General features: G+C 40.4%; 1 protein-coding gene across 2 annotated transcripts in view; it reads right to left on the bottom strand.

The window, feature by feature from the left end:
* Nucleotides 1-942, bottom strand: part of LRRC2 (leucine rich repeat containing 2) — an 82,286-nt gene extending 81,344 nt beyond the window's left edge. For both annotated transcript variants that reach the window (XM_040089786.2, XM_040089785.2), the window contains exon 1: nucleotides 828-942. The gene's annotated coding sequence lies outside the window, so the exon portion shown is untranslated. The remainder of the gene's footprint in view (nucleotides 1-827) is intronic.
* Between the last annotated feature and the right edge of the window lie 13,070 nt (nucleotides 943-14,012).

Genomic DNA, 14,012 nt, shown 5'->3' with positions numbered 1-14,012 from the left:
TGGCAGATAATTCAGATAAGCAAGAAATTATGCTGTTTTCAACTACTCCAGCACTCATGCTATTTTAGCTCTAATGTCTGAAGAGAGCAAAGTAAATGAAACTCTTTGGTATGATCTACCTCTTTGGTTAATAAGCATTATCATCCATCCCTTATCCTTGAAACTGTGCTCAGTTAACTGCAGTTGAGAGGAAGAGGGCTAGTCAGTACCTTTTAACCTACAGAGAGTAACATGTCAATGACAGCGCATAAACACTTGTGGTAGCAACAACAGTAATGACAATATTTGACTTCAAATGATAGACTGTGTTCACAAAAGATGTAGCAGGTTGTATTTCTTATGCCACTTAGATTAACTGTAAGTAGCCTTCAGAAATTGAAGTTCTATAACTCTTTTTAAATTCCACTCTAAATTTTGACAGACAACAAAGATAAATGACTGACCTCTCAAGCCTTTTTTTTAATCGAAAACCATTCTCACACCAGCATATGTCCTTGAGATGTAATAGTAGTGGTTTATTATAACTGAGTTACAGAGTGGAACTTGAAAGGTTTCCTAAATTATAAAGTTTGGATTTGTCACAAGTGTAAATCTATTTAGAGGAACTATGAACAGGGTGAATCTCACTCTCTTTAAAGACATCATCCAAACATACTGCCTTGGACTAAATGCTCTCTGTTTCAGCTATTTTTCCCATATACATTGGTTTTTAAAGACCCACAACACAATAGCAGCCACCTGATAGCTACATCTCACTTTCCCTGCCATTTTCTACCTTGACCCCTCACATCTGAAGAAACGCGATAATCAGCAAAACTGTCACTTACCTACTACTAAAGAACACAAATGTTCAGAGCTCCTGAGTGTACTCTGCAGCTATTCAATGTCGGACACTGAGGCTGTTTATAGCATAGCATAGCTCATGGCCAGCCAGATCTGTTTGAACCCTGCAGCGTGACTAGCCTTCCAGATACACTAATATGCTATATTTGTAAAGTGATATCATGATCTGTGGTCTTACAGCAGAAACACAGGCAGGATAAAGTATCTGCACTGCATGACTCAACACAGGATGGAAACAACAGTGCTAGGACAGCATCTCATTTGCTTCAAGGAAAGTGTGACAGAGCTAATGTTACTCATGCTTATGTATATTTGTCAGAAAAGGACAAGGAGAATAAAGCAAAAATGTATATACAGTCTGAATTCCTAGTCTAGTACAGACTATCTTTTCCTTCCCACGTCCATTCAATTCTGAAATAAACATACACATATGTACACAGACTACCACCGTGAAGTTTGCATGACTGGTTGATTTACAGCAAATTCTGCTTTTTCTCGTTGATAGTGGCTCACTTTTTTTACAGTGATTGCCAGTGATGGCAGTATTCCCATTTATTGTTAGTGGACCTAGAAGTGCAGGGCTGTGGGCAGCCAGAAACCATCTTGCTGCAGAATCAGCATTGCCAGGGCAGGGGCTGATAACCTTAATGGGCTGATGTGGGGTCCTGAGCTGCAGGCAAAAGGGAAGGGTCCTGGACATGCAAGAGGGAAGATGCACATGGACACAGAAGCCCACCAGGACCCTCATGACCCTCCCTGATAATTCAGCATGAATGGCTGACATTTTCTGATTGTACTTTGGAGGGAGGGAAGGAGGGAAGGTGGGAAAGTGAGAAGGCAGGAAGGCAGAATAATTTTCAAAAAATAAAGTTTTTCATCAGAAATCTTTTCAAAAACTTATTTTAATTTAATTTCCTTTAAAATTCAGCTTTTCAATTAAAATATCTTTATATTTTTAAATTTTAAAAAACCACCTAAATTTTTTCAACAAATTCTGCTTATTTTTCATTCCTTCCAGTAAAAATAAGCATTAATTACTGCAGCTAGGCTTGGCTTAAGCTTCAGATACTAGTTTTACATTGCTGTGCTTTCAGTGACCTTGCTGAAATCACATTATATTGGAATGGGAAAGTCAGGGAAAGTCATGAGCTGTGAGTTTAAAGTTCAATTTTGTCTTCAAGACTGAAGGAGGTAGTATAAGGATTCAGTTTGATCTTTTTCGGTGCAGTTCATTTCAAGGTATGGTGACATGCCTGGAGGTTCCTTCATCACATATCCTTACTGTTCAGTCATCTTAGTCTTCAAAAATATCAGTAATAAAAAGTGATCAACACATCCAATTTTTCTAATACATTTTTATTTTCTGATACAACTACTGACAAATTTGCATGTTTTTTTGTCATATAGCTAAATGGATTTCCATGAGCATTATTAGACTTTAGCCACAAGAGCTGATGAAGAAATCAGTGAGGGAGACAATACTTTGGAGCGGTGAAAGTGCATCTCATCTATATTCAAGGCATGGCCTATAATTCTGCTTTTGTGCATACTGCCTAGGAAAATATGTTGCTATATTTTTGTTCAGAATGTGACAACATGAAATAACAATTAATTAGCAATTATATTAAGAAAAAAGTGACCTTCATCTCACCTTTTCAGGATCCATCCTTTGCTGTACAGGGGTTGATTTTGGCAAAGGAAGGTAAGAGGTCTTTTGTTCTTTCAATAAAAGTTGAAATATTGAAATGTGTTTTAGTAACTGAAAGCTGAGCTTGAAGTAATTTCCCTGGCCTTAGCCAAAGATACATAGATCAGCAAACCTTCCAACTACAATCATAGCTTACTCATGACAAGCAGAGGCTTGGGATGTTTGCTGGAAAGGGAATGAGAAAAAAGATCAGCTGATGAACTAGTCATCACCTACATTTAAATAAATAAATAAATAAATAAGATGCTATCCTATTAAAGAAAAATGCATTAAGGATAGAAAAACAACTGAGGAAGGGCATGAAAGATTTAGAGGAGTATTAAAAAGTGACTGACTGGGAAGAGAGAAAAAGAGAGAGAGAATATATAATATTGTTTAGCTGTGGATCTCAGTTTACCTGACAGAAAAACACTAAGGAAAAGGAAAACTGTAAGTCAATACAAAAATACTGTAAGTCAGGAAAACGGTAAGTGCTGGTATAGTATGAGAATAGCACAAGCAAGGGAGTAGTAGACAGCATACTGCCCAGGCCAGTGAACAGACAGAAGGCTTGCTTGCTAACCACAAAGCCTATTGGCAGGCTTGAATCTATTTAAGGCATGTCAGACAGAAGCTAGTTTGTTCAAAGGTGTTTGCCTGCTGCATCCTGCATCCCAGTTCATCATCAGCAGTATTCATCTGTCAGTGACAACTGACCTTGGCTCAAACACAGACCTGCATGACTGCCACAGCATTCCCACAGGAATTGCTCCTCATCCAGGTGATCCAGTATACTGATTAGCATCTATGTACTCATATGGCACTGTAGTCTACTGAATCATTCTTCTGGGCAAGGACCATTGCCTGGGAAGTGATACAAAACCAATCAATTCATAAAGAGGCCTGGTCCCTTTTGGCTGCTAGAGTTCATGAGTCTCATAAACTGGAGCTATTGTGAAATAGAGAAGGGGCCAGCACTGGACACCCTGACATCCAAGTCTTGGAAATAGCTTGCAATTCTGCCCAAGCTGTTGTAGTTTGAAGACAGCTGCTCCAGAGGCAGCAGCTATATTGCTTCCACTGATGAATTCACACTGAAATCAAAACAGCCCTTGTTATGAATCAGTGTACTATCCTAGGATAGCAGATCCTCTACCCATGAAACTGACAAATCCACCACTCAGATAATCCAAATGATGTAAATGAGAATTGACTATAAACAAACAAATCAAGGGATATTATCTTTTTCCACTTGTGCATTAGCTGTAGCAAAACTTCCCTACTTAACTCAATCTCTTCTTTACAGAAAACTCACAAAATAAAGACAACAAAGATACTAGCAACATAATCTGCTGTATAAATAATTGTAGATTAGCATATCTATGTTTGTTTTTCTGGTCTATCTTCATTGTTCATTCTAAGGATAATAAAATTAAATTAATGTCAGTATAAAACTGTAAACATTAAGGTCAGTGTCTGGGTAACACAGGCACAGCCAAGACATGGAGTAGCATGGGGTAGAAGTAGGAATAGCATTTAGTGTAGACAAGGCACCTTCACACCAGACCTTCAGACCTAAAAGACTGACAAAAGAGTGGTTTTAGCATAGCTGTAATCAAAACATCTACTAGAAGGAAACACTTGACAAGTAACAGCTTTTCAGGGACATATTTCCCACAAATATACAACAAAATAAAATCCATGCAAAGACTTACAAAAACTCAGGCTGAATAAAGAACAGAACTTGCTACAATAACTTACCATGTACTGAGCAAAACTGTTCAGCAAAAATTTAAAAAAAAAAAAAAAATTGCTTGTTGCTTTGTTTTCATATTATCCGTATGGCTTTCAGTCTTGAGCTGTCAGAGCTGCTGAGTAAATGTACTAATACTGGAGAATCCATAAGTTACAACAGAAATCACTTCAGCACTCAGATTCTTATATCTGTGACCTTTCAGTATTACAGGGTCAGTCCTTTCTGATGCAATCACAGTATGCACCAAAAAAAGATCCAGTTTATAACTCCTGACAAAGCTACAGCCCAGAGATGACTGTTGTGAAATGTGCCTGGAGCATCAGTATGATGAGTTGAGTCTCAGGCAATGTACATAGTTCTAGGCTCTGTGTCACACTGTTTTGCTGTCCTACCAGCGCTGTGAGACTTTTTCTGTAGTTTTACCTCTGCCATCACACAGGTGCTGCAGCAGGCTTGGCTTGTGGTTCATCTTGGGTTTTTTAAGTTGTGGGGTGGGGTTTTTTTGGATTTTTTTTGTTTTGTTTGTTTTGGGGTTTGTTTTGCTTTGTTTTGCTGAAATTGTACAGCTCTTCTGAAAACAAACCCTTACCCTGACTTCAGTGGCTTCAACACCTTTTTACCCTGACTTCAGCTTTGTGCTGACTTGAAGGCAAAACCAGTGAGAGACTCCAAGTCCGAAAAAACAATTTAATAGGAGAGAAAAGAGGTAAAATAAAATAAAATAAAATACATGCAATAGTACAAGAGATCACTGACAGAGTCAGAATACAACCTGAAATTGTGGTGGTAGCAGTCCAGATGGAGTGGTCTTGTTGAAGCAGTGTTCCTGCAGAAAGGCCTGGTAGCTCTTGTCCTCTGGGAATCCAGTGGGTAAAGCTGCCTGTGCTGTCCCAAATGCCAGATTATATCCAGGTGGGAATTCTTGGCTCCTCCCCCTGGGCGGAGCATCTCACAATGGGCTGATATCATTTTATCAGTCTTGCAATGGGTCCTTGATTGCCCATTAAACAGAGATAGCTCCTGGAGGGAGTTATCTATGAGTCATGCAGCAGGGCATTGATGAGCATTTAACAGAAGATAGTCCAGAGGGAGGGGGCAAGGGAAACACTGCCCAACCTAGTTTCAACAGCTCATGTAGATGGTGATAGAATACATACTTTGGGCACATCTTACATTGTAACCTAGGACAAGCTTAAACTTCAATAAACTTTAATTTAACTCAAACTCCAACCCATTTTTGCTCAAGCTTTAACTTAAGGCTCCCTACTTAGATTACTATTGCACTCCCTGTTTAGATTACTTTTGCACTCCCTCTTTTGAAGTCCCTCTCTCAGTCATGCGGCAGACTTCACTGGAGACTTTGTTGACTGAATACGGAAGTCCTCAAAACTGCAACTCCCAAGTGATCTGGGAATAAGAAACTCTCAAAGAACCACAAGACATCTGTATATCTGTCCCCAAAATTTCATAGATGCCTTAAAATTTCAACTCATTAAAACTGTTTGTCCAGAGGTAAGTCAGCCTCCAGTACATGTGCAAGGACATTCAAATCATGACAGGAAGAGTTCGTGAAGGACTGGGCAGACCCTGTGAGGAAGAAATATAGCACTTAAAATCCAGAGTTGTACAGGACACAGGACTTTGAGTAGACAACTGTTGTAATGCATTAATTAGGTTTATATTTCATTGGATTTGTAATGGTTTTTCTATGTATCTGTCCTAGGATCTGCCCATCCCCCACACTGAAATGTTACCCAGCCCTGTTCCCTCCCACTTCTCCCTGATTGGGTGGTGCCTCTTGGCCCTGCCTCTGGGCCCTGCCCCCTGGGGGAAAAAGCCCTGATGGGGGTGGGGCCAGGGCTCTCTGGCGTAGGTGAGCAATTGGGACAGTCCAGCTAAGCAGAGCAGGACTTGAGAATAAAATCTGTAAAATACCATCTGAGGCCAGAGGGCAGACTCTGTTACTTTTGCCATCAGTGGCCGTCTAGTCTCATGGGGAAAACTACAGACAACAAGGCTGTGATCTATTGAGGTCCTCCCAGGAGGTTGTTAACAAAGTTGTAAAGATTCCCAAGATGAAAATGTGTCAGAATTCACATGTGTGAATGATGAACACATTTGTAAGTTGAAGCACAGTTTTACTCAACCACAGATTCCTTTTAGAGCTACTTACACTTGTACCTGATCTGAACTGAATCACCTAATTTAAGAAACATTTTCTGTACTAAATAATGGCCGTGTCATCTATTGATCTCTCTCATTACATTTAATTGTGCAACAAATTAAAGACACAAGAGCCCACTAGGAGCCCACTGGTGTGAATGAACAGAAATTAGATGTGTGTTATGTTTGATTGAGCAGTAATTTTTGAGAACAGGAGGCTTTGGTAGGAGACAGGCTTAGGAGACAGCCTAATTAGATGTGTCATTAAAGGGAGCCAACCACAGCTATTCCTCTGCCCTGACCAAGTCAGTGAAGTACCACAAGATCTTTTTGGGGGTGCATATTTTCATCAAGATGTAACAGGGCACTATCAAAGAACAAAACTCATAGCTTTCCAGGGGCAATTTAACCTGGAAAAAGGACGGGAAAGACAGGAAAACTCTATTCCGTTTACAGCACCTTTGCCTGCCAGGAACACAGGAGAAAATAGACCACTGGGATACCAAATGCAACACCCTGCCTAGGCAGCTGTAGTGGGTTAATCCTGGCTGGATTCCAGAAATGGACCAAAGCTTCTCTATCACTCCCCTTTGCAAATGGACAGGGGAGAGAAAATATAAAAAAGGTTCCTGGACTGACATAAGGACAGGGAGACATCACTCACCAATACCATCATGGGCAAAACAGGCATTAGCTGGGGTTGTTAATTGAATTTACTAGTAACAAATTCAGAGCAGGATAATGGGAAGTAAAATAAATCTTAAAAACACCTCTCCCCTACTCCTCCTCCTTTCCAGCTCTACCTTCTTGATCCTGGCAGTACAAGAAAACAGGGATTACAGTGAGTTCATCACAGTTGTTTCTCCCACTGCTCAGGGGGAGTAGTCCTTCTCCTGTTCCTCTGTGGGGACCCTACCAGAGGAGAGAGTTGTTCACAAACGTTTCCAATCTGAGTCCACCCCACGGGCAACAGTCCTCCACAAACTGCTCTCACATGTGTCACTCTTCCATGCGTGAAGTATTTCAAGGAGAGGCTTATCCTCTGTGTGTCCCACACGGGTTTACAAGTCCTACCAGGAAACCTGCTCCAATCTAGATTTCTCTCTGCATGGGTCTGCAGGTCTCTGCCAGGAGTCTGCCTCAGCACAGACCTCCCATGGCATCACAGCCTCCTCTCAAGCATCCACCTGCTCCAGCCCAGGGCTCCTCCACCAGCTACAGGTGGATCTCTCAATCCCTGTGGATCTCCATGGCCTGCAAGGCCACAACTGCTTCACCATGTTCTGCACCATGGGTTGCAGCAGAATCTCAGCTCCAGTGCTTGCACTACCTCCTGTCCCTCTTTCTCCAGTGACCTTGATATCTGCAGAGTTGCTCCTCTGACTTGTTCTCACTCTGTTCTTCTCTTGCCACAATTGCATCAGTGCAATAACATTTTTTCTCTTAAATCTGTTACCCCAGAGGTGTTACCACCATTTCTGACTGGCCCAGCCTTGGCCAGCAGCACATCAGTCTTTGGACTTGCCAGAAACTGGCTCTGCCAGACACAGAGGAAGATTTCAGCAGCTTCTCACAGAAGCCACCCTTGTAGCCCTCCCCACTACCAAAACCTGGTCACACAAACTCAATACAGCAGCCTAGTCATGTAACGTGTCTGAGAGGACAAAGCGACTCCCTACCCCGTGAAAATCACCGCACACTGTGGATCAACACAGATTTATGGCTCTTGCCACATTACTTTCTGCTGTGGTACAATAAAGAGAACAAAGAAAGGTTCCTATTCTGTGCTGGCTAGGCAGCAGCACACACACTATTGTCACCCTCCTCCTGCAGACTTGCTGCTTTATAAAACCGCAGCCAGAAGACCGTGTTTCTAAGAAAGAAACAAAGGGTGCCATCTATTGTCCAAATTACAGGGACCCACTTCCTTACACTTGAAGCATTGAACTCTGAGGTTCTTCTGCCTTCAGCTATACTGCTGCTACGGAGACATGAATAGAAATACTTGCTTTTTGCTTTATTCCTATGTGCCACATGAAGCCTCAGAGATAGATCTACTTCAGCGGTCTATTTTACTGAGTGCAGGTACATGCGAGAATATGTTACTAGAACACAGAGTAACCCTCTGGCGTGACTGCCTCGTCCTAGCAGTCCCACTGTAGAGCCATTCATGTACAATATTCAGTTCAAAGGGCTTCCCATGTCTATTACTAGACTACAGACAGTAATTTTCCTGGATGTAGGCATACTAGCTACAGATAGAAAAGAGACAGGAGAAGCTGTCTACTAATCCAGAAGGTTTTCTTTCATGACCTGCTGCTAATGAACTAAATGGTTCAGCAATAAACAACAGAACAGGGTTTTTTTGTTGTGGGTTTTTTGTTTGTTTGTTTTGGGGTTTTTTTAGCCCATGATGCCTTGTAGGCATTCCTTAACGATCTCATGCTTGGGGATAATTGTCACAATCAAACACAAAAAGAAAATAAGAAAATAGGACTGAACTTTTCAGAGCCCCTGATTTAAGGGCAATGATCTTGAATTTGATTAAATATGGGAAAAGAGGCACCAAAGAATTTAAAAAAAAAAAAATTACAAACAAATATACACCTATATATATATATATATATCATTGAGAACTCATGAGGCTGTCACAAGTCAGGCTAGTGAGTGAGGAAAAACTGTGACATCAGAAAGCAAATTTGGCCTGCAGTGTCAGGTGCCTACTCCTGTCTTTACAGGGAAGAAGGTGTAATCTGACCTCATATCACCACTCTGACACACAGTTAATGAGAGGAGGCTGGGATAAAGGCTTAGAGGGACTTTGGGGTTCTGACTCATGACCAAGGATTGCCTGCCAGGATAATGCCCTTATATTGCCCACTGCCTGCTCCCTACCACCCATGCTGAGGTACAAGCAGACTATAAAGAGCCTCTAAAGCATGTTTGCCAACAGGATTTTCAGCTGGCAGCAGAAATGCGAGGTAGTTTAAATGTTCTGTTGACTCAGGAGACCCTTCTTAAAGGGCACATGAGCCAAAAGAAAGAGTTAATTACTGTAAAGGTGTAACCCAGGTGACCTAAAGAAAAAAAATTGCCTTGAGAGTTTTTAAAACTTGTTACTTGCTCATGTGCTGCCAGCCACTTCTCCCGCCCCTTTTTGTACAATATTTTTGAGCTTTTTCAAAATTTTTGTCATAACTTTACAATGGAAGACAGAGCCACGAGAAAAAGTTTTGGTCCATATCTACAAACGTCAAGCAGAGGAAGTGTAAAAATGAACATGACCTCCTTCAAGAGAAGCAACTTTCTGATAAACACAGCAAAAAACCACTAAGTGACTTCTCAACTCAGTGCCATGCTACTGATGGTACGCTAAATTTAGATCACACTGGAATGACCTCATAAGTACTAAAAGAGTTCAAGTGAATTTCTTATGCTTGGAGCCCATAGGAGTAAGAGAAGTTCTAGTTTCAAAGTGACACATAAGAATTTAGTTCAAACTGCAGCAATAAAGCTCAGTCTAGGGTAATAATGCAAAGTTTGTGGTCACTGCAGATCTTATGCCATCAGAGCTAAGCTAATTGTGTAGTGCTTCTCTCCGTAATTTATTTCATGCTCTATACTATGAAATAAGCTGAAAGAAATTACACTGAATGGAAGTTCAGCCTCAAAACACACCATTATAACACTGCAATTGTAAAGATGGCAGGAAGAGCCCTGAAAGGAAGAGAAATAGCTTAATTGTGCCAGTCTGATGGGTTGTTAATAGTTTTCATTTATATAGAATACAAGGTTTTTATTTAATAGGACAGAAATACAAAGAACAAGACTAAGAATAGAATATGAAGGTGGATAAGGAGAAGTTTTAATTTTATGAGCATTCTTTGCAAACATTAATATTGATAAGGTAATTCACCCAGAAACAGTCAGGCATCTCCTTTGCACATGACTCATGGGGCTAGTTATCAGAATCAAATATTTAACTGGAACAGAGTACAGGCTCTTTGCAAAAGAACCTCTATACTGCAAGGACAAGACATCAAGTGTGCTGACCCTGCAACTTCATATAGCCAAAAGCCACAGGATATATATCTTCATGCCATGGAGAGCCTGAGGGTCTGGGAAACTCTGTGAATATAGAACATAGGGCGGATGTGGCACTCTGTTCCAGAAGTCTCACCAGTCACCTACAGAAGAACCAGGTCTGGGTTTGGCAGATGCTTTGATTCAGGGATGATTACTGACACTGGTTCTAGCAGCCTAGTCAGATAAGTTAATCATTCCTGATCACATAGATCACATAGACCCATCATCAGGTCTTCTGTGCCATAGTCCTCAAATGGAAGACACCCTTGAAGACCTTTCCAGCCTTTGCAGATGAAAGGCATGACACCAATTCACTACTAGCAGCACAACAGTGATAGCATTATCCGTTACCAGTATAGCTTTACACAATTAAGCTTTATATTGTTGACAACAGCAAATATTAAAGGTGCTACAATCGTTAAATATATATTAGCTTTCAGTCTGTCAAGCAAATATTACAAGAGGAGGCAGTGGCAATTACAAAAGGTAATTACAAGTGGAGACAAAGCAGTTTATCACAGCAGAAAATGAATCATAAGAAAGGATGAAGGACCTTTGTTCTGTGTGGGCAATTCGTACAGATTAAACAATAACTTTACAATAATTAATCTAGTAGAATGTAATGATTTTTTTAAAAAACTGTTTAAATCATGTTTAATTTGTGTAAATGAACTATCCCATTAACACCCAAATTCATCATTTTGATTTGGAACGGAAGTTTTAATAAACTCAGCCTTTAGCACTGCTTTAATAATTGTATTACAGGTTTATAGATGAATGTCTGAGGTGGAACAGATCCTAGTACAATGAACTCATCAGTAGGACTGGTAATGATTTCTCAGAATGCTTAAAATGAGAGACACAGGGAATAATTTTGATGGAAATATTTTGTTATGTTTTCAACTATTTCCAACAACAGATAAATGTACATTTATACTAGGACACAGGTTTCTAACACAGATTCAAAAAGTCTTATGAAGTGCTAAGGTACTTAGCACTTAGTATGAGTATAACAAAATATCCTAAAAAGAAGAGGTATTACTGAAACAGCATTTTCTAGACACTATGGTGAAAGTATCTTTTAGAAAGGCCATTTTAACTTCAGGATCTTTTGAACTAAGTTTCTTACTACTGCAGGCACCAGTCAGACAGTGTTTTTCACCAGCTGATCAAACTCCTTCAGTGCCATTGAAAAAGGGGCTCCTACATCTCATTTGTTTGGAGGCAAGTAGCCCTCTCCTTGTGGTCTACCCATAATTACTCACAGCCAGTTTGTGCTGGCTGTGCAAAGGCTAACACAGCCTTGACCTGCAAAAGCACAGGAACTGAATAAAGGATACCTCAGTCAGATTTCTTGCCGCTGCAATAATTACAAAACATGTGGGATGCCACCCAAACGAACTAAGTAAAATACACACTGTGAAAAACAGAACAATTAAAGCCTCTGTTTCTCAGTACTGGAGAAGAAAAAAAGGATTTAAGCAGCAGTTCGTTGTGTATCCACAAGCAATGGGTGCCAAAAAAAATTGGAGATGATAAGTTGTTTTCTAACTGTCATTGATTCCTAGGTAGTTAGTGCTTTAAATAGTTTTTAATTCAATCTAATAAGACTAACTGGAAGACTGTATTTCAGAGATTTGAGGTCTGCATTTCAAGCACGTAATGGAGGAGCCCCAAAATGAGATTTTTTTAAAAGATGAAAAGACGCTTTGTGACTGATTCAAGTTTGTTTTTAATCTCTTGGAGGAGGGCCCCAGTAGGAGGCAGAAGAGGCTGGGATAAAATCTGCCGGGGGGGAAAAAAAAAAAAAAAAAAAAAAGCCTCATAGACCACATTCAGTCATTTTAGCTTTTTCTCTGCCCTGGACACGTCCGTCTGCCCTTTTTTTCTTTTGGCACTGGTACATGTATTGTTCCAGACACAGCAGGTCTGGGGAGCTAAAGCATAAGAGGAAAAACACCCCATCTCTTTCAGCAGAGTTAATTTCTGTCGGCTGAAATCCACACGTGGCAAACCTCAGCCGGTGGGGAGACCTGCAGCAGAAGGGAGGAGTCCACATAGCCACAGCTTTAGGTAAGCAGGACGGTGGCAAAGCCAAATTAGCTCAGCACTTGGGAAACTGAAGTCTCACTCTCAGGCAAAAAAGCACAAGTTTTTTTGACCAATGACCAGAGAGCTAATGACTGTATTGCAACTGAGCAGATTCTAGGAGATTCGAGGGTGTTCAGAAAATCTCTAGGGATCTCAAAGATCTTTCTGTCTTCTATGAAGATATTGTACATAGGTATTTAATATCTTATATTTTTAATAATGAATGTTGACTATAAATATGGATAGGGTTGATTGGCTAAAGTGCAGATGACAGTATCTTGAATAATTTCCAATACAGTGAGAAGCATTTTCTGTGCTGTGCTTGTCCTCTGCAATGATCATCAGCTAAAAGTCAGTCAGTGAACGCATCAGACTTTTGCATTACTCTAAATTGTTTCTGACCAGTGAATACAAGGTATCTCTTAGGAGCTGCTGTTTCCCTGTCCGTACAAGCAGCAATTTGATGGTATAAGATTTTGGGAGTCAAATCCAAAATTTCCCAATGCCTTCAATAACTTATTCTGGAAGTGAACAATAGCAGTTTCTGCCTTCAGACAAAGGTCTGGGTAGCATATACATATGTATATAGACCTTAGTCCTCTATGATGGCATGTAGTCCAAGCCTGAACATAGTTTTTAATGATTCCATGAGATGGGGTGAACTGAGCTCAATTTCATCAAAAGAGAGAAGGGATTTTTGTTCCTTTTTGCCTTACATGTTCAGGTCCAAGCAAGTGGTGAGGAGAGGCAAACTTCAGCCTGACAACCCCTTGGTAGAAAAGCACAGCAAGCTATATGTAAATTCCTTGAAAGTCCTTGTTCCTTCTCTGCTCCCAGGTGAATACTTCCATCCTTTACCCTGTACCAACTCTGCCAGTAAGTAGATCCACTCTGTGGCTTCTAATTAACTCAGAAGAAAGAGTTCCGGCAAAATATATAAGCAGCTTTCTGAGAAAGCAATTCATTTATAACAGGATTTCTGGATCTAACTTGTACTAGCAGAAGTGGGCTGCTCAGATGAGAGTGGAAAGAGAAATAAAACAGAGAGGCAGAGGGAGATTTCATAACATAGGGTAGAATCATACACTATCCTGAGTTGGAAGGAGCCCACAAGGGTCATCAAAGTTGAACTCCTGGCCCTGTAGAGGACAACCCCAAGAATCACCGCATGTGATTTACACCATCAGTGATTTATATATATTCAGTTCACCAGGATATGAAATATGTTTAAAGTAAGGGGGTAAAAGAAGAAATAGATTTGCAAGATCTGTAAATTACTAGTTATGTTTGATATGTTCATGGCACCCTTCTTCCTGAAGAATACAGAAAACATGCAGAGAAAAACATAGTTTAATAAACTCCAGTTTACTCAACTGAGAACTTAAC

The sequence above is a fragment of the Hirundo rustica genome, chromosome Z (genome assembly GCF_015227805.2).
Source record: "Hirundo rustica isolate bHirRus1 chromosome Z, bHirRus1.pri.v3, whole genome shotgun sequence".
NCBI classification, from domain to species: domain Eukaryota; kingdom Metazoa; phylum Chordata; class Aves; order Passeriformes; family Hirundinidae; genus Hirundo; species Hirundo rustica.
The sequence above is the reverse complement of the archived record's forward strand: the minus strand, read 5'-3'. Positions and strand labels throughout refer to the sequence as shown.